The 19,843-nt window shown below is 37.6% G+C and overlaps 1 long non-coding RNA gene across 1 annotated transcript; it reads left to right on the top strand.

Annotated features, from left to right (window-relative positions):
- The first annotated feature begins 13,886 nt into the window (after positions 1 to 13,886).
- On the top strand, positions 13,887 to 14,805 carry LOC113278222. Its single transcript, XR_003325370.1, has 3 exons — positions 13,887 to 14,232; positions 14,345 to 14,572; positions 14,664 to 14,805. It is a non-coding gene; the product is annotated as an uncharacterized LOC113278222 (long non-coding RNA).
- The last annotated feature ends 5,038 nt before the right edge of the window (positions 14,806 to 19,843 follow it).

Here is a 19,843-nt window from a genome sequence, read left to right as displayed (position 1 = left end):
ACTTGCTTCTTGGATTGCTAGCTTCTCGGAGATGATTTGCAAAAGTAGTTGATGTAGTTTCTTCAACAAAGTGCCAATACGCAGTTATAATACCAAAAGTGAACAATGTTTGTGATCATACCTTATATGGATCGTAATGATATCCAAATTCATAGGAGATGGTTTTGTTGATGTGGTCTACCAAAATGACCAAGTTAATGGTGGTAATCCACCAAATAACCAAAATTAATACAACTCCCACTTGGATGACCACCATGTTGAATAAAATTGTCGCACTAAAACCTTGCCAATAAAACCCAGTGGGAAAAAATTTGGACGAAGGAAAAAGAGCACAAATATCAATATTTTGAAAGAAAATGAAATGTCAACAAGATGTTTCCTCATTAAAACCTTGTCAGAAAAACCACATTGGGACAAAACCTGAAACGAAAGGAAAAGAGTACAACTGTTGACGCTAACCCAATTATATGAGTCTTACATAAGACAAGCATCAAAATAATAACTCTAGACTTTCTCAAAGATGAGTTTAATCTAGCATAATTCCAACTGCAGATTTAAGAAAGAAAATAAAATAGAATTAATGTTGTAAAAGCATGGATTTTTGTGTTTTTGGTCTTGTACCAAATTTCTAAAAACACATAGAGGATTGTGCAACCTGACATAATCGAGTCAGGTGGCTGCCATAATATAATTTGAATCCTACAAGGATAACAAATTTGAATACGTTCCCAACCACATTTCTTTTATAAATGCAATACGGATCCTTCAAGGACTGCCACACCAAAAGCATCATACATGGAGAGAAAAAAAATATATAATCAATCATAGGGTCTAAGAAAAGTAGAACCCTTAAATCGTTTTTACAACGAAGAAATTTCTCGTATAAAGACGCAATATGACTACACCAACCTATAATTAACAGGCTTGACACTTTTATAAGGTGTTAAGTCTTGGATCCAAAATTGCGTTAATCGAGAAATCAATCCAATCTAATTTGGATTGTATGCCAACCAATCACATATGTCGATATTCCTCTGCAGAGGGGTTCACAACCACCATCATTTATTTCAGTAGGTACTTTAAATGAATATTCGACAATATATTAACTAATTACGACCCCACACAATCCTCAAGTGTATGCATATCTTGAAGAAAAAAAAAATCACAGAATTGTTGGTACCAAGCCCCACGGGCATTATAATCTCCTCCTCTTCAAATGAGGAAATAATAACTTTGAGAATGTGAATCGTGTTTTTGGTACACTCAATTGGAGCACTACCAGTATCCTCTCATAGAACACTACTTATTTTACGAGATGTGACTGGATTTTCCTCTTAAAGAGGCAAACGCTTATATAAAACCAAATGAGACATTTCACGCCTAGTCTATAACAGCCTTTTTTTAATTTGATCATGATGGGAGAGATACTGATATACCATGCAAGTTAATTAACACCAACTTTTGTTTTTAGTGTATAATCGCCACTTGGTTATGGCGGAAATATTTTCATCTCATAAAAACTAAAATTAGTTTTGTAAAGTATTATCCGATTAATTCGAGAACATATACTTATAGTCATTTATGAATGTTAACAACACCAGGTTGGACAATAGATACTGACTCCAAGAGCTGTAAAAAAAAATTGTCCTTAAAAATTATAGTCTATTTAACATACAAATCTAACATCAACCATGAATTTTAATGGTTACAACCAAAAACATATAAATATGTAAAGAAATTTCAAATGATTTCATGATCTCTAATGCCAACGAGATAATGATTTAGAAATGGACACTTTCTTTTTCAAAAATAAAAAATAACTTCAAGATCAATTTAGTCACTACAATGACTAATAATTTAGGCTAACAAGCCGGGTGTGAACCCATTGATCTTTAGTGTCCGAACGTAATCCAACTATAAGTGGAACAAATTCGAATTTTGGAGATTATTCTGAGAAAAAAATAATTTAAAATTGCTCAATATCTTTAATGAATGTAGCAAATCCTCGTTCATCGGTATTTAACGATTGGCTTATACCATAAATAACGATCTTTCATCATTTAGGGATCCATATAGATGAAATAAATTCTGATTGAATTATATGTTTCTTTTTAAGAATATAAAGAAATCATTATATCGTTATTTTTTTTGTAGAGAAGAATCTACTTTTTGGTCGATGAAGATTTCTTTGAAAGGATAGAAATCAAAAACCAATATTGGCTAAAAGTTCTTAAATGCCAATCTTTACATCTCATTAATGAGAATTGATGGGGGAAAACCAACACCAATTGGTTTTTACAATTAACAAAATTGTATCGATAAATTAAAAAAAAATGTTGTCGTTTTTAATATCGCATAATCAGCTGATGGATGGTTTCTTACAAAAAAGAAAATGAAAATAGAAACTATTAATTACATGATCTTCGTCTAATGGAGGAAGATACCAATTGAATTGGCCGGAGGTTCAGTGAACCATGCATGTAATTAGTTATCGAAAAGGTAATGAAATCTGCGATGACTCCATTTTTTGGTGATTACAGTTTCATGAAAGGAATAGAAACCGTAAACCATCTTACGATGGATTTTGTTTTTCTTTTTATTTGTCTATATAAAAAGATAGAGAAGAAATGATATTAAACGTATCCCATAATTATACAGTAATGAAAAAACGATAAATAAACTAAAATTCAAAAACGAAGTATAGGTTTGTTGTTATAGTTTACCACGATTCCAGCTCAACTATATATAAGCCCATTAAAATATGGGCTATGGCACAGCCAGTTAACTACTCTTGCAAGTGTTTAGAGAAAGTGATCACGAATCACTAAAAGCACCGAAATGAGGTGTGTCTGCAGCCGTAAAGTGATTGTTATCATCATCACTTGTATGAGATTGTACTATACCTTGCACACCTAGAACAAAACCAATGGAAATTTAGTTAGAATCTCAGTAATAAATTAATGAAGGTAAAATTCAATTTATAAGGATTAGAAAGGGATCGTAATTAATCTTCTTTGCTCATATTGGCGGAGCAACGTGCATGATAACGTCTTGTGAATAGAGTAAATAGAGAAGAAGAGACACAAAGTAAAGAAGAAGAGGGGAGAAATTCTATTAATGTGTACAATTGACAAACATTAGAGTCATTATTTATAGGGCTAGACACAAGGGCATCCCAGTAATAAACGAGATTTACCCTAGATATATTCTTAACATAATTACACATTTATAACACCTCTCACAAAACTTCCAATTGAGGGGTACAAAACCTAGTTTAATTGGGGGCCATAACTTCTAATTGGGGGTCATGGAATTTTCTTTGCCCCCCAAAATTTTCAGGGGTGTAAATATCGCAATATGAATATACTATTTTACCCTTCACTAATTGAAAATCAGTTTCACTAATTAACTACCCTAATTAAGGCCCCTAATCTATATACCCTAATTAAATCAAAGAGAAAATCAGTTTCTCTTTTCATCTTCATCTTCCTCTCCTCCCTTTCCCTTCACTAATTGTAATCGAGATTGGTAACTGAAAAATAGAAGTTACAGAGTGAGAGTTGATGAGTGCCAAATAATGTATATATTTATCCCTTTTTGTTGGCATTTAACTCATCTTTTGTGCAGTAATTCTACATTTTATCCCATATTCTGTATTTTCATTGTTTTCAAGAATAAATATTTTTCTTACTTAATTTTGCATTTTTAGGTAATAAATAAAGTCTGGATGACTTGCGGAGCAAAAAGAGCAGAAAAGTAGTGAAAAGCCGGGAGAAATCACGCAAGGAAGCCGCGAAGAATGGTGCGCACAACCTCATTTTCTACACACAAAAACGCCTCCGTTCTCAGCCATCAGATTCTCAGAAGCATCCGATGGTCGCTCCTTCATAGAGCATCAAAATCTGAAGTCTTTGCCAAGCACCACAGCGCTGAAATTCCAAGCCTTCAGATTAGATGGTAGTTGAATCCAACGGTTGCTCCCTTGCTGTTCATCAAAGTTTGATATCTCCGCCTTACACTACAGCACCTAACCCCATCTGGAGCCGTCAGCTTCGTTGTATCACCTAATCCAACGGTCTCTCAGAGCTTGTTTACATCGTGCCGTTCGATTCAATTAGTAACTGATTATCCAACGGATCTCCTCGCTGCGCATCAACTTCAGATGATCCCGCATAGCGACCGAACACCTACACCCCAAACAAACAGACCCTTCTCCCATTCTATCGATTTCTCCTCCTTCTTCCCCTTCTTCCCAAAATTTTCAGAGCTGCTCCTCCTTCTCCCGACCAAATCAGAGCGTCACCACCAGTTCCATCACTGCCACCACCATCTCTTCACCGACACCACCACCATCTCTCTAGGCTAGATGTTTTGCCCATTTCACATCCCGTGAAGCCCTAGGGTGTGGAGTTTGTCAAAACAGCTAGCTAGGGCATCAGTAGGGAACAATAGGAGCTGAGGAAGAGCATCAGAGACGCATAAGAGAGATGGGTTCGACAGAGGAGACAATTTCAGGGTAAGGGTTAACTTTTCACAGACCCTAATTATGTACTGTTTTCAATTTTGGGAAAATGGGTGATAACCCTAATTTGATGTATTGGGTATAAAAGGGAATTGTGGGTGTTGTTGTAAAGTCATGCTGGACTAGCCAGTGTCCAGAACTTAGTTCTGTTAATGTTCAATTTCAGTTCAATTTTAGTTCAATTTTCAATTTCAGTTCAATTTCATTTCTGTTAATGTGTGTGAAGTCAATTTTAGTTTTATGCTGTGATGTTTAGTTTCTTCAATTCTCCTAGTGCATAGTCATGTTAATTCACTGTAAATGTTTAGTGTTAAGTTTGTGCACTGTTAAGTGATGGACTGTTAGATTAAAACCTGGGTGCAATGTGTTGATTGAGTAGTGGGGAGAAACTAGTGCTCACTAGTGACAATGAGCAAGCTAGTTCTCTTCCCACTCTGGAAGAATGCCTAGAGCCATTGACTTGACTTTGTTTCTTTTTCTTATTCATTTTCCTTAGCTATCTCCACATCCCTGCCCTTGGCCTTAGGCCTTGGTTTGTATTGTCATCTTTCTTTGCTGTCTAGTATTTGCTTTGTTTAGTTCTTGGTTGTTCTTTTGTTTTCTGTTTTGCTTCCATCTTTGGCCATTGGCCACTGTTTTTCTTCCTTTTCCTTGCTACTACTTGCTGTTGTCTGCTGCTGCTCCACTGCTGCTGCCTTTTCCCTGTTGCTGCAGCTGCTGTTGCTGCAGCTGGTTAAGGCCTAAGTCCTACTGCTGCTGCTGCTTCCTCTTCAAAGCCTAGCTCAAGCTAAAGGCTCAAGGCCCAGATCATCATTAAGGTCTAAGGCCCAATTCACTGTAAAGGCCTAGCTCCCAAAAGCCTCTGAGGCCCAGTTTAAGGCCAAGGCCTAGTTCACAGTTCATTCCCAAAGGCCTAGCTAAACCAAGCCCAGTTTCTAAGACCAAAAGCCCATCAGTCCACTGAACTTAACCAAAGCCCAGGTCATAAGCTTCAAAGCCCAAGGTTTAGTTCACAACAAAAGGCCCAGAAATAGGTTCAGAACAAGAAAAGCCTAGCTTAACCTGAGGCTCATCCAACTGAGCCCAAGGCTCAGTTCACTCCATTGAACCCAAGTTCAATTCCAAGCCCAACAGTTCCAAAGGGTATTCAAAGCCCATTGATATTCAAGACCCTTTGGTATTCAAAGCCCATTAGCAAATTTAGAACCCAAAATAGCTAGAAACTACAAAACACACCCAGTCTCTGTGGATCGACCCGTACTTGCACGAGCTACAACTGACGACCGTGCACTTGCGGTATTACTGTAGGCCCGCGTTTCATTACGCTCAATTTTATACACATCTCCGGGCCCACCAAGTTTTTGGCGCCGTTGCCGGGGATTTGTGCTGTGTTTTTCTTGTAGTTTTATTAGCTATTTTTGCATTTCACTGCATAGCATTTGCATCTGCATCTGCTTCACTTCATTTGCTGTTGGACCTGCTGTTCTGAACCTGTTTTTCCTCTGCTGGGACGCCACCAAGGAAAAGAACCAAAGCCCAACTGGGTTTTTGCAACAATATCAGAGCAGCTGGGCTGTGCTTAAAAGGTAACCCATTTAAGAGAACCCGAATTGTGGGCTTCCAATTTTTAATTGTGGGCTTGTAATATTAAAGCCAATTTTTGGGCTTCTCTTATTTTCTGTTGGGTTTGTAATAATTTATTTGTGGGCTTGTTTGTTTAATTTGTGGGCTTGTATTTAATTTTTGTGAGCTTGTTTAATTTGGACTTGTATTTTGTATTCTGGGTTTTTAAACCCAGCTGAGCTTGTAACTGATCACGCTAGGTTAACTCGTTAGTGGGCCGAGTACCCAAATTCTAGGCCGAGATTTTGGACTCAGTTTCACCAAACGTTTTCAAACCAGCTGAGCCACAGCAAACACAAAACCAACAGTGGGCGTGCTCCCATTTCAAAAACCAAATTTTATTTTCTTCATTTTATTGTTCTTAAAAAAAAAAAAAAAAAAAAAAAAAAAAAAGAAAAAGAAAAAAAAAAACCAAAATTTTCCATAAAAAAACTAAATGTTTTTCATTCCCATCAAAACCAAAATTTTCCCAAAAATCCAAACCCATTAAAAAACCAAATTTTTGAAAACCCATTAAAACCAAATAGTGGGCTTTGTGTCTTTTCAAAATGGGCCAACCTCGTGCTCTCCATGAATACATGTATCCGTCAATAAAAATTCCATTATCATGTATTGTATTACCTCAAACCAATACCCTTTTAAAATAAATGCAAGCATGATACAAATACTTCTTATATTTCGAGGGTTCGATTCTGAGAACCCCTATACTCATGTAAGAGAGTTTGAACAAATTTTTCGGACTATGCAACCTGATCATATGTCCGAAGACTCTCTGAAATTGCGTTTGTTTACATTTTCTTTAAAGGAAAGGGCCAAAACATGGTTTTACGGTTTGAGACCACAATCAATCAACACTTGGGACCAACTCACAGATCTATTTTTCAAAAAATTCTTTCCACATCATAGGACCATCGCTATTCGTCAAAGTATCAATTGTTTTGTCCAATTGGATGAGGAAAATGTTTTTCACTATTTTGAACGTTTTAATGAATTGTTGAGTGAATGTCCGCACCATGGATTTGAGAAGTGGAGACTTGTCGTCATCCTCTATGAGGGACTAGACTTTAAATCTCGAACCATGGTTGAGTCTATGTGTAATGGTGAGTTTATTGATAAATCTGTGGATGATGCATGGATTTTTTTAGCCGAGATTGCAGAGAAAACCCATCAATGGGAATCCGTTATGGAAACAGGAACAACACCACATGATATGAGTCACCCCCATGAATTAGAGTTTTATTCTTGTAATAGCTCCGACCTTAGGATTGAAAATTATCCTAGATTGCAAAATCCCTATCATGATGATGATGATGATTATGATGTTATGTTAGAAGAACATGTCTATACTGAAAATGTTATGGAACCTTTGGGTTCAAATACATTAGGCTTCTCTGCTCCGACCTTAATGCATGATATTTCTTCTAGTATTCCATGTGATGTTTCCCCTGATGTGCCGATACACGAGAATAAATCTGTTGATGATTCTGATTGTGATCTTGCCAATTTGATTGATGATTGTGAGCATGATGTGACATGTGTAGATGAGTTAGGAGATTTTGATTTTATTGATAATGATATGCCTATTCTTCTACCTAAGTCACAATCTGATGGCCTTCCACCCAACCTAGATTTGGTTTGTACCCATATTGTCAAACCGACTTTTCTGAGAGTCCCTAATCTAGGAATGGAACTGTGTGCTTCCCAAGTCCTCTTGGACTATTTTGCATCTAAGTATAATATCTTTGAGGAACCACAGTTGGAAATTGCATGTTTGCCCGTCCCTAGCACAGTTCATTTCGAGCTAGACCTTGTGCATGATGAACCCCCAAAACTGCGAGATTTTGTTTCCAAAATTTTATCCGTTGAAAAATCCAGGTTTGGGGGTAGCTCATTTTGTTTCACAGTTTCACTTGCGTTTCTATCATATTATTATTGTGTGAAGCTGTTGAAATGTCTACACTTCGTCTTTTGGGTTGATCCTCAATTCTTTAGATTGTTAGTGTATGGTGAATTTTTTGTATATAATCCAGTAGATAAAATTTCTTAAAAACCGTTTTGTTCCTTTTGTATATATTTTGCTAATCCAATATGATCTCGGCTGAAATATGTTGGATTGTTTGCCTTGAATAACGGAGTTTTAATTCTGCTTTCGCCGAAATCGGGTATTCTCTCTCCTTTTACTCTACTCAGCATGTCCCTTTCCATATGTTGCATTTTAATTCTTTCCATATTTTGAAACATTGAGGACAATGTTTAGTTTAGGTTTGGGGGTATGGAATGGATACCATGATAATATGCCATAATTAAAAACAAAACTCCATCTTTTTGAAAAAATTGAAAAATTCCAAAAAAATTAAAAAATTGAAAAATCCCAAAAAAATTAAAAAATTAAAAAATCATAAAAATGGAGCTCATTTACCTTGAAATGTTGACTCTTGTGCAAATATGTATTTTTAATAGGAGTCTTAGTCTAGATATTTAGGCACCCTGATTCTAGCACAATTCACATAGTGATAAGAAATTTGCACGCGCACGATCTACCAATACATGTATGGCCTCGATCTTCAAGGTGTTTGATAGGAAGTTACGATTGCCAATCACTTTAGAATACTGAACGAAACTTGACTAGCCTGTTCTTTGGTTGGTTGGGATAGAAGGTGGAGGTTACATTAAGAAAGACAACCATCGAATTTTAACTGGGTGCATCAAAAAGGGCTACCTCTTGCAAAGTGTCATGTAATCTTTTGTTTCCTTTTGTATATGTATCAAAAGTGTTTCCTTGTTCTAAAAAAAAAAAAAAAAAAAATGAAAAAAATCAATCAAGTATTTATCAATTCCATCATCTCTTGTTCCAAAAATAAAAGAGAGTAGTCAATGTAAATAAGAGTCATGTAAAGAGTCATCTTTTGTTGTTTTATTGTAATAAGCAAGGAGGGTGTATGCCATTGATGTACAACGCGAGTAATTGTGAAATACCTCCAACTCATTCACAATTCTCGTAAAGTCCGGACAGCTAGCTAGATTTCGACCTCAGTTCTTAGCCTGAGAAACTATCTCTTGGTGATTAGTAGTCATAACTTCAGATCTTTCTTTACACATGTGTAGATACACTTTACACTCTTATCACATGTCTTTTTTTGTTATCAGTGCTAGGATTGTGCCTTCGATAGCTAGATTGACATCTCCATTTTGCTGTGAGCTTAAACTGTTTTGCACATGTCACATTTGATGGAATCTGAGCTTATATTTTGACCTAGAACTTTGTAGGTACGTTCTAAGCAAACCTTCACGAGACTTCAACTCGTCCACTAGGGACACTTAGTGGTTTAAAAGGCTTAGTGCATACGCTAAATGCATTCGAGAGACCAGCGACAGTGGTATAGTTAGGATTTCCTTAGTTTTGTTTTACTTGAGGACAAGTAAAATTCAGGTTTGGGGGTATTTGATGAGTGCCAAATAATGTATATATTTATCCCTTTTTGTTGGCATTTAACTCATCTTTTGTGCAGTAATTCTACATTTTATCCCATATTCTGTATTTTCATTGTTTTCAAGAATAAATATTTTTCTTACTTAATTTTGCATTTTTAGGTAATAAATAAAGTCTGGATGACTTGCGGAGCAAAAAGAGCAGAAAAGTAGTGAAAAGCCGGGAGAAATCACGCAAGGAAGCCGCGAAGAATGGTGCGCACAACCTCATTTTCTACACACAAAAACGCCTCCGTTCTCAGCCATCAGATCAGTTCTCAGAAGCATCCGATGGTCGCTCCTTCACAGAGCATCAAAATCTGAAGTCTTTGCCAAGCACCACAGCGCTGAAATTCCAAGCCTTCAGATTAGATGGTAGTTGAATCCAACGGTTCCTCCCTTGCTGTTCATCAAAGTTTGATATCTCCGCCTTACACTACAGCACCTAACCCCATCTGGAGCCGTCAGCTTCGTTGTATCACCTAATCCAACGGTCTCTCAGAGCTTGTTTACATCGTGCCGTTCGATTCAATTAGTAACTGATTATCCAACGGATCTCCTCGCTGCGCATCAACTTCAGATGATCCCGCCTCACACCCTAGCGACCGAACACCTACACCCCAAACAAACAGACCCTTCTCCCATTCTATCGATTTCTCCTCCTTCTTCCCCTTCTTCCCAAAATTTTCAGAGCTGCTCCTCCTTCTCCCGACCAAATCAGAGCGTCACCACCAGTTCCATCACTGCCACCACCATCTCTTCACCGACACCACCACCATCTCTCTAGGCTAGATGTTTTGCCCATTTCACATCCCGTGAAGCCCTAGGGTGTGGAGTTTGTCAAAACAGCTAGCTAGGGCATCAGTAGGGAACAATAGGAGCTGAGGAAGAGCATCAGAGACGCATAAGAGAGATGGGTTCGACAGAGGAGACAATTTCAGGGTAAGGGTTAACTTTTCACAGACCCTAATTATGTACTGTTTTCAATTTTGGGAAAATGGGTGATAACCCTAATTTGATGTATTGGGTATAAAAGGGAATTGTGGGTGTTGTTGTAAAGTCATGCTGGACTAGCCAGTGTCCAGAACTTAGTTCTGTTAATGTTCAATTTCAGTTCAATTTTAGTTCAATTTTCAATTTCAGTTCAATTTCATTTCTGTTAATGTGTGTGAAGTCAATTTTAGTTTTATGCTGTGATGTTTAGTTTCTTCAATTCTCCTAGTGCATAGTCATGTTAGTGTCATGTTAATTCACTGTAAATGTTTAGTGTTAAGTTTGTGCACTGTTAAGTGATGGACTGTTAGATTAAAACCTGGGTGCATTGTGTTGATTGAGTAGTGGGGAGAAACTAGTGCTCACTAGTGACAATGAGCAAGCTAGTTCTCTTCCCACTCTGGAAGAATGCCTAGAGCCATTGACTTGGCTTTGTTTCTTTTTCTTATTCATTTTCCTTAGCTATCTCCACATCCCTGCCCTTGGCCTTAGGCCTTGGTTTGTATTGTAATCTTTCTTTGCTGTCTAGTATTTGCTTTGTTTAGTTCTTGGCTGTTCTTTTGTTTTCTGTTTTGCTTCCATCTTTGGCCATTGGCCACTGTTTTTCTTCCTTTTCCTTGCTACTACTTGCTGTTGTCTGCTGCTGCTCCACTGCTGCTGCCTTTTCCTTGTTGCTGCAGCTGCTGTTGCTGCAGCTGGTTAAGGCCTAAGTCCTACTGCTGCTGCTGCTTCCTCTTCAAGCCTAGCTCAAGCTAAAGGCTCAAGGCCCAGATCATCATTAAGGTCTAAGGCCCAATTCACTGTAAAGTCCTAGCTCCCAAAAGCCTCTGAGGCCCAGTTTAAGGCCAAGGCCTAGTTCACAGTTCATTCCCAAAGGCCTAGCTAAACCAAGCCCAGTTTCTAAGACCAAAAGCCCATCAGTCCACTGAACTTAACCAAAGCCCAGGTCATAAGCTTCAAAGCCCAAGGTTTAGTTCACAACAAAAGGCCCAGAAATAGGTTCAGAACAAGAAAAGCCTAGCTTAACCTGAGGCTCATCCAACTGAGCCCAAGGCTCAGTTCACTCCATTGAACCCAAGTTCAATTCCAAGCCCAACAGTTACAAAGGGTATTCAAAGCCCATTGATATTCAAGACCCATTGGTATTCAAAGCCCATTAGCAAATTTAGAACCCAAAATAGCTAGAAACTACAAAACACACCCAGTCTCTGTGGATCGACCCGTACTTGCACGAGCTACAACTGACGACCGTGCACTTGCGGTATTACTGTAGGCCCGCGTTTCATTACGCTCAATTTTATACACATCTCCGGGCCCACCAAGAGTCGTTAGTATCGAAGAAATAATACCCTAACGACTCTTACATTGCATGTTTTTTCTATGAAAAATCGTAAACCTGTTAGTGTAAATATTAGGTTGAAGATGACGATTGTAGTTTGACGACCCGAAATTAGTGCGTAACGACTCTGGGTTGAACTTGAACTGCCTTCTGTTGGAGAAAACGATAGAGTCGTCAGTAGTATATAATCCCTAGACTAGAGTCGGCAACATTAAAAGAAAAAATACTAACGAATCTGCGTGACCTAGCTGAAAGAGTCGTCAATGTTCATCAAACAACGCTAACGATTTTTCATAACATGTAAAAGTTGCAGGTGAAAGTTGTCAAAATAATCTCAAAAAGGCTGACGACTACAGAGAGTCGTTAGTTTATCCTACACCCGACTATAACGACCCTAACACTGGATGTTTCAATGGTGGCCTTCCTCTATGAACATCTCCTCATCAAACATCCAACCCATATCATTAGTTGAGACAATCTTACCATCAACACAATCATTGTTGTTATTTGAAGCTTCACCAATCTCATTCCCTCCACTTGAATCACTCATTTGTAAAAACCCTAAGTTTTCTTCTCAAAACTCCTCATCTTCTTCTCAACACATAAAACACATAAAACACATTTTCCACAATTTTTTTCATAAAATCATATTTTAATCTAAATACACTTACCACACTAATCAAACTAATTAATTCCTAATACTAATCATATAAGGATAATTTTGCCATTTAGAAAATATTTTTTTAAGGGATGATCTAAATTAGGAATGGGTGACCTTTTTTTGTCCCGTAATGCATGACACCCAATTAGAAGTTATGGCCCCAATTAAGCTAGGGTTCAAAAGTGCACCGCTCTTAACTTCAAGAATAACGGGCCCTTCTTATGTGAGAAGGTTGTTTCTATTTTGTTTACCGGGGCGGTATACATAGAACTATCGTTATTTTATAAGAAGTTTAAAGGATGAAAGTTTGCTTATAAAACGGTTTTTATCATCCCACCAAAAAAAGGTCATCAACTGGTGTATGACTATTCAACGACAGATGACAACCGATCAGACGCCAAGAAAATTCAATGACACGCTTTCTTCTTCACCTAGTGGTATTACACTTTGAATAATAGACTAGGCTATCAATATGAGATACTGGTCCACATTCAACAACAGAGGGAGCATATATGCTTTTGCAAAGTGCAAACAATATGCTGCAACAATGCAAAGTGATGACTATTTATGGAAGCTACAATCAAAGACGCTACCTAAGAAGTGAAACCCAATAATATATTCTCTTAGAGCGTCCACAATGGACGACTAAACCCAAATATAGTGTCCAGTTGATAGGCGTAGTGGGACGGATCATCGATCAAAATTTGATCAAAGACTAAAATCCAGATCAAATTTGGTCTGCGACCAAGACCAAACCCAAATATAGTCGGGAGTTTATATTGTCCACGCCCCATAACCAGGCGGACGTATAGTCCACGTCCCACCCCAGGCGGACGTATAGTCCACGCCCCACACCAGGCGAACGTATAATGCACGCCCGTCTTTTTTTTTTTTAATCTTTTGTGTGGGGCGGGCTTAATACCTCCGCCCCACTCTTTACAAACTTCAAATGCATGGGGCGGGCATAATACCTCCGCACCACTTTTTTTTCTTTTTTTTTTATTTTTTTTTTCTACACCGGGCGAACGTATACTCCCCGCCCCACATCAGGCGTTGGTATATTCTATGCCCCACACCAGGCGTTGGTATAATGTCCGTCTGACCAAATTTAGTTTTTCCACCGTAGGGTCACACGCCAGATTAAACCCAAAATTTGGTTTTTTTTTTCCTCTTTGGTCTTTGGTTATACTCGCACCACTGCATTTGCTCTTAGTTAATCAAAAATATAGATAGGAAGACAACTCAACCAAGAAAAGCAATAAAAGATATGGAGGAATTCAACTAAGAAAAGCAATAAGAGATGTGGTCTCCATATTCATGATCTTTCTCTCTTTGTATATAAGGATGATCTAAGCTTTATATTTACAAAATCAACTTGAGTATTATTCAATGGAAATCAACTATCAAGCAAATAATTCTATTGTTGTGATCTCACCTCAATATTGCGCACCATATCAAGTGGAGCTTTATACTGCCAAGAGAGTTAAAAAAGTAACAGAAAGTAGGCACTTAGGAGTTTTTGATATCAATGGCAATATCATCTTTAAAAAAACTAATGGTCATTTCAGCAGTCGCCTTATCCTCTTCGATGCTGCCGGAGTTCCTGTCGCATCTCTAAAACCAGTGGTCAGCAAAGTCAATTTCGTATTTGAGTTTCCAATTTCGTATTTCATTGGTTTGTTCTGATCATTTTTGCGCGTGTTTTTCTAATTGGTATTGTATATCTGATTCTTTTCAGAAGTTCTCTTTTCATCAGAGGTGGAAAGTTTATAGAGGGGATAGCTCAGAGCCAAGAGACCTATTGTTTACTGTAAAGAAATCTCAGTATCTATAATTCAAGATTCAATTGGATGTGTTCTTAGCATCTAACACAGCTGAAGATATATGTGATTTTAAGATTAAACAAACTTATAATGAGAAATCTTGCGTCATTTATCGAGGGGACTCAGAAAACATTATTGCTGAGGTAATAATTATGAACTACTAAGTACACTATCGATCAATCTTAACTACTAAGTACTCATATATTAATAATTTGAAGGTTTATATTGTTCTAGATGCACAAAAACAAGGCTGTCCGAGATAAAGTTCGTGGGAAGGACACATTCTCAGTCACCGTCTCCCCGAATGTTGATTATGCATTCGTTATTGCCATGGGTGCGGTTCTCAATGAGGTTAATACACCTAGTAGTAGCAGTACTGGCGGCGGTGGTGGAGGCGGAGGGGGTGGGGGTGGATGTGGTGGTTGCTGATGTCGAGGTGGGTTGGGCGTATCTACATATCTTTGGAGAATGATACCTGCTAGAATTTTAAATATTATGTGGGATAATTGAATTAAAATCAATAGTGGCACATGTATACATGTATATATTTGATTAATATAAAAAAAAAAAAAAAAAAAAAGCTTGGATTTCATGTAAGAGTTTCATTCTTTTTTAATGTCTCGAATGGACGATCACGTAAGAGTTTCAAACTAAGTTGTAAGTAGGTTCTGCAATATTCAACAGCTGATGACAACAAGTTAAGTCCAATAAGAAAAATCAAGCCATGTTTCCTTCTTTATTAACAATAACAAATTTAGAATAACCAACTGTGACCGTACTGTATATGACAAACTCATACAACTTCATGGAAGCTACAATGGAAGATGCTACCTAAGAAGTCAAACCAATAATACTGTTCAAGAAAGGAAAGTAATAAGAGACTTCCTCAGATGAGCTTTCCCCCAGATATACGAAGACTAACACTGACATCATCTTTGTTTTATCCTTCCACGTCTCTATGATCTATTTATTGTGTGGATCATCGATTTCTCTAAGAACAATATCCACCACCGCCTCCAATGGCAAACAATATAGGTAGGCTGGTGCTTATCTAGTACTTCTTCTGGTCTTCTAAATTAGGCTCAATTTGAAGATGTTGTACGAGAAGAATTTATTATACAGTTTCACCAGTTTATCAATCATTTTCAAAATGATAATAGGATTTTTGGTCGATCAACTGGCTTCAAGTATAAGATTGAGGCTAGCTCTCGGCCAACTATTGATATTAGTAGGGGATTCTGTTTCTTTTTTAAGATTTGATATTAGTATCTTTCTCTACGAACAGAATATATAAGGCCGTTGAATGAAGGAAAAAAAAAAAAACCATAGCATAATTAAATGATATCCTCAACCATGAATAGTAGATTTTTTTTTTTTTGATGAAATGAATAATAGTAACTAACCTTAGTGTAGTTGTGAGAAATCTTAATAAAATGTATAGAACAATCTAAATAATCTCCATGATAATCATAAGATCATTCATTAAAATGTTTAAATTGGATACAAAGTAATGATGAAACCCTAACTTGCTCTCCAAATAATATTTCTCTCTCCTAAATATCTTGTTTAAATTCTGTAAAAGATCATTTTTTGACAAAACAAGTCCAACAATGGAAATCAAAACAAACAAAAACAATTTAAACTTCCACATAAATGAGAATTTTTGACAAAAGAAATGTTGAGTACTTATTTGCATTACAGCACAATATGGGACAAAGAACATGGAGCAATAGTTTCGCATGATTAGTTCACGATACTTCTAATTTGCATTCAAGGACGGATACTTCTTATGCTTCACATGATCCAAGAGTTGATACTTCATATATACTTCTCAAAGCTTCGGAACTTCACAAAAGAATAGAGGCAAGTACGTACTTTTCAAGTTTAGTATTTTTTCGTGTAGTTCCTTCAACAACAAAGATCAAAGGCTACACCAACACCACACGACTCTCTCCAACAATTACAACAAGGAGGATTTTTCCTTAAGGATCGCTCTTCAAGCTACCCGAAGAAAAAAGAGGCAAATGTAGTGGCAAAATATCGCACACCCAATAAGAACGCACGACAAGTACTTAGCCATGCGGTAGAATCACTACAATGGCGAAACCATAATTCTACTACGTCACTAGTGAGGTGTGCAATGGTATCACAGAAGCAACTTAGCAATATAGGATCGCATACATATTATCTTAGCCAAGTTTCCTTCATTTATAAGCAAAGGGTATACTTGTAATTATAATTTCACAACCTTAGTATATAAAGAAAAGAGAGCAGGAGAGAGAAGGGAGGATACACATAATTGTAAAAGAGAGGAACACCATCTTCATCCTCCATCACCTAAAACTAGATCTAGAGCTCTACCAAAAACCCATTGATGGAGATTTTAAATGTAATACTGATGTAACCTCAACAATCATAGTGAAGAACCATGGATGTTAGATCACATTAATCGAACCATGTAAAAAATCCTCGTGTCCATTTTACATTTCAAGCACTTTAATTTTCATTTTCATATTCAATATGTTTAGATCTATAGAATTATTAAGGGGTGTTAGTTGTGGGATTTCCTGCAACTACACTTAGAGTTCTAGTACGATGATAACTTTATGCCAAAGATCTGAGTTTGGGACATTAACATCAAAAGTTTTAATATATCCAATCAAAATAAATACTAGTATCATAATAATTAAGTTAACATTCATCTCCGCATCAGCCACCACAGCCACCGCAGCCGCCTCCATCACTGCTTGTGAAATCAATATCACCACTGCTACTAGGCGCATTAATCTGGTCGAGAACCACAAATAGAGCGGTAACAAATGCATAATTAACATTTGGGTAGACAGTAGCTGAAAATTGATCCTTCCCATGTACTTGGACAGTCTTGTTTTTGTGCATCTACAATAGCACAACCAGCTTGTTATTATTATAAAATTTAGTAGTATTAGCTATAAGCCTTATAAATAAAATGATTACGTAAATCATTACCTCAACAATGAGGTGATTATTTGAATTCCCTCGATAAATAACATACTCCGCGAATTACAACACCAAAGGTGTCACTATCCAGGCACAAAAACTCCAACAAAACAAATTGTTCACAAAAACCCCAATAAACATAAATTGTCTATATTACCCTTCTAATTTAAATCACCCGATAAAAACGAAAATCAACCCCACCTTTAATTTTTATTATACAATCACCACCAACGACAACGCACCACCAGCAACTAGCAATATCACCGACCACCACTTGCTGCCGACCATCACCACCGGTCGTCGTCGACCACCACCACCAGCACCACCATCGCGTCACCACCACCACCGCCACAAACCACCACCGCCGTCGCCTCCCACCACCGCGCCACCTCCGCCAACCGCCACCGCCGCCTACCTCCTCCGCCTACCACCACCGCACAACCACTATCGCCAACCACCACCGCGCCACCACCATCACCACCGCCACCGTCGCCGCTCACCACCGCCACCGTCGCCGCTCACCACCGCCACCGTCACCGCTCGCCACCGTTGTTGCCGCCAACTACCACAACCGCCCCCAACCACTGTCCCCTCCCAACACCACCACCGCCGTCACCACCGCGCTACCATCGCCGATGCCAACCACCACCACAGACCACCGCAACACCACCATTGTCGCTGATCACCACCACCAACCAGCCGCCACCGCCACAAAAAATGAATTTCATTGATCAATATTCAACAAAATAAGAAAAAAATAATGAAACCAAACATAAAAAATGATGAAACCAAAATTGGTTTCACCAAAACTAGATGAAACTGAAGTTGGTTTCATCATGGTTTCATCATTTTTCCACATATTTTCATTTCACCAACACAGACTTCAATGATGAAACCAAACACGCCGACTTCCAAGTCAGGCCGAATAAACTAGGAAAAATTCAGGTGAAACCAAAATTTGGTTTCATCATAAAAGAAACATAAATAAGATGAAACCTACCACCACCGTCAATTTTTTTGGAGCAATCAAAATCTGGAGTTTCAGATTCTCCTGCAACAATGGTACCGGCGAGAACCTTCCTTGTCTTCTTCGTGACATCATCACTGTGAAAATTCTCACTTTTCCAATGAGCCTTGGAAATGTGAACTCGTTTACAGATCCACTGAGGTGAGGATGCAGCAGGAAAATATCTCCACCTTGGGGTCATCTTATTCAGTAATTTTTTCCAAAGACATGAGACGGATCTTCATAACCTGACTGCATCTCAAGCACACCAGGAAAAGAAATATCTCTGGAATATGTCCTTCTTCTAGTTCACCAACAAAAATTGGTTTCGTCGACATAAAATCTAAAAAAAAAAAATTTAGATGAAACCAAAACTGGTTTTAACAAAAAAAAAATTATTATATCACCAACAAATTGGTTTCGTCGAAAAAAATTAGTAAAAATTGGATGAAACCAATTTTGGTTTCATCATAAATAAGATGAAACCATAATTGGTTTCGTGCAAATGTTTATTCAACTGCAAGAAAAACTACCGGAGGTATATACATGTCCATTGATCAAAAGACGTCATTGAAATGTCATGATTGACATGGCATGCCTACATGTCCATTGAAAAAAAATAATCAAAGACGATAAAGACACGCAAATCAAAAAGAACACCCATGACAGTTATGGGAATGATACGACAGTGGCGCTACCCAAATACTAAGATATGCTTAAGAAAGCAGTACGACAGATGGTGACAACCCGAGTACTACTGTTCGAATCAGGAAAATATGTTAGGGTAACTAATATTGCTTTATCCTTCATGAGTTCGACTATAGCAGGCATCACCTTCATTAAAAAAAATGAAATGTCAGGGTTCATTGCGCCAGGGTTCAGTCAATAAACTTTCATAGCAAAGAAAAAATAAGACAGATGTAGGATCAGAATCTCGCAACAATTATGTCTCAGCGAAATTATCAATGGTACAACACAATAGCGTCGCAGAACAGTTTCAGAAATGATAGAATAAATGACGTCATTTAAAGTCACGAGAAAGATGTGAAAGTCTTGCAAAAATTAGAGAGCTTGCGAAATTAACATTTGTAAGGTTGCGAGAATGTCGCAAACCATATCCGAAAATAAAGGACAGATTAGCTGTCATCCACTATGTATTTCCTTATAAATAGTCATTCGAGTTGTAAAGGAGAGAGAGATCTTTTTTGAGTAAAAAATAAGTAAATAGGAGAGAGAAAGTTCAGAGCAGAGATCATTCTTGACTTCTTTATCTTTCTTGTAAGAACATTCAAAAGTGAATCAATAAAATTAAGAAGATAAACCTAAAAAATGAGTTGATCAACAATGAAATCATATGAGGGGTGCAGTGTAGGATTTTTTGCAACTACATAATGGCGCTAGAAACAAGGAAGAGTTGAAGATTATTCTA

Source organism: Papaver somniferum, chromosome 5, assembly GCF_003573695.1.
Source record: "Papaver somniferum cultivar HN1 chromosome 5, ASM357369v1, whole genome shotgun sequence".
Classification (NCBI taxonomy): domain Eukaryota; kingdom Viridiplantae; phylum Streptophyta; class Magnoliopsida; order Ranunculales; family Papaveraceae; genus Papaver; species Papaver somniferum.
The sequence above is the reverse complement of the archived record's forward strand: the minus strand, read 5'-3'. Positions and strand labels throughout refer to the sequence as shown.